The sequence below is a fragment of the Solanum dulcamara genome, chromosome 11 (assembly GCF_947179165.1).
Source record: "Solanum dulcamara chromosome 11, daSolDulc1.2, whole genome shotgun sequence".
In the NCBI taxonomy this organism is placed as follows: domain Eukaryota; kingdom Viridiplantae; phylum Streptophyta; class Magnoliopsida; order Solanales; family Solanaceae; genus Solanum; species Solanum dulcamara.
This window is the reverse complement of record NC_077247.1, coordinates 40970153-40972341: the sequence shown is the minus strand read 5'-3', so window position 1 is coordinate 40972341 and position 2189 is coordinate 40970153. Positions and strand designations below refer to the sequence as shown.

At 27.9% G+C, this 2189-nt stretch overlaps 1 non-coding gene across 1 annotated transcript; it reads right to left on the bottom strand.

Moving 5' to 3' along the window:
* Positions 1-978: 978 nt before the first annotated feature.
* Positions 979-1175, bottom strand: LOC129875343 (U2 spliceosomal RNA). The gene has a single exon (XR_008763147.1). It is a non-coding gene; the product is annotated as a U2 spliceosomal RNA (small nuclear RNA).
* Positions 1176-2189: the final 1014 nt, after the last annotated feature.

Here is a 2189-nt window from a genome sequence, read left to right as displayed (position 1 = left end):
AACTTCCATTGTATGATGTTCTAGAAAAATTCTTTGATAAAAATTATTTTGAAGAATTTTTTTTAAAGTCTTCGTACAATAGTAATTCAAACTAATTTAGTGGACTGTTGTTTCTAAGATTTGAGATTGTTTCTAAAATAATTTAAGTTTCTGATTTTATGATTGAGCTTATCGCATAAAAAATTATTTAGTATGTTATGTGTAGTTAATGGATTATTATATTAGGAAAAAAAATTGTCTTTCTGTGCATTTTGAAAAATAGCAATGGCAAATTTCTTTGTCAAAAAAAAGATAAACAAAAGACTTCAACTAGCTTGAGAAGTATGATTTCACACATGAATACCCAATATTTCCTTTATTAACACTAAAATTATAAAAGTGAAATTTTGAATTAAACACCTATAGTGGTTATTTAAGTTAAAATTCAGACTTTATTTTTCAAATTCACATAAAACTCTTAATATATCAATATTCTAAGCAAACTTAACAACCAATTCGTCTCTCCAGTAGAAGGGTTGGTGATTAAGAAATTAAAACTGGATATACCAATTTAACTTAGAATTAGCAACCCATCAATAAGAAGATTTCCTAGTATTACATCACATCCTAGCATCAAAGTGGATCTTAGATTATTTTAGAACATAGTTAATCTTCTAGTATTACATCACATCCTAACATCAAAGTGGATCTTATGATTATTTTAGAAAGAAGACGTGTGAAAAAGAAGTAACTAACATGTTAAAATTTAGAAAAGACTAGTTATTGGAGCAATTTATTTATTTTCAGCTTGTAGATAAAAGATTATAATAGCAAGTTGAATTAAAATCCCTCATGTAATATATTTATAATGAATTTTCAACAAATTAGTTTGTATTTAAGTACAATAATAAAACCAGTTAGATCACAGATTTGTTCAGTGGGCCAAAACTTTATGCGCAGTTATAATGGGACAAAGCCGAAAATATTAAACTAGATTTGGTGGGGCGCGCCAGGCCTGGGCAGAAGTTCAAAGCCTAGGCGACGCTCGAGAACCCAGGTAGCAAGCTAACCTCAACGGACTCTCCCCCTCAAAAAACTTAATTAATATCGTATGGACCAATGGCCCATATATCAGATATAAAACTGATAAGAACAGATACTACACTTGATCTTAGCCAAAAGGCCGAGAAAGGTATGCTTTAAAAAAACAATGGGCCTTCGTTTTTTATACATCTCTCGGTTGTCTACATATTAGTAAATCTTAGATGTGGGACAAATAAAGACCATATATTGTTTTATTTAATTTACCCTTTGCAACCCGAAAAGAAGAGAAGACTGGAATGAAAACCCAATTTCACAACACAAAGCAAACAAAAGAATGATTGATTTATTCATAAACTTGAAAAGAATATCATTACAATAGCAGACATTAGAATAGATAATGACATTCAAAGTAGATGGGATGATGAACTAAGAAGAAGAATAGAGAGAACAGAAAAATCATAAAAGCTCGCCCCGAAAAAATACAGGTAGCTTGCCAAATTTATAAAGTCGTCATTAACAGCTTAACTTAGTTCGAATTGAATTCAATAATTTTTGTTCAAAGCGTATATTTTGTGTTATGAAATTTAGTAAATATATATTTTTTAAAATATCAAATCTAGATTGCGATAATTATAACACTTAAAGTAGTTATCTAAAATACAAAACTCATAAAGTAAATTAAAATTCTAACCTTATTTTACACATTCATACAAAACATTAAAAAAATCAATATTCTAAGTAAGCTTAACAATCAATTCATATTCCAGCAAAAACGATTTGAAATGGTAATTAAGAAATTGAAAATGAATATACCAATTAGCAACCCAGAAAAAAATTAACTAGCATGTTGTCAAAATTATAGAAACAAGTTATTAGAGAAATTTGTTTATTTTCCAGTATTTTAGAAAAGAGGTTGTGTAATAAGTTTAATTACAATTTCTCATGACGTAAATTTGAAACGAATTAGTTTTCAAGTAAAATCTAGTACAACACTAAAACTAGTAATATAACAAATTTGTATAATAGGTGTGTACTTTCTTTAATTAAAAATGTTACTATGATATACAAGTGGGCCAATTAGTTAAAGACGTATGTAAACAACAATAAAACAAGGTAAAATTACCCTTTTACACATATTCTCCTAATATATTTACTTTTATTCCCAT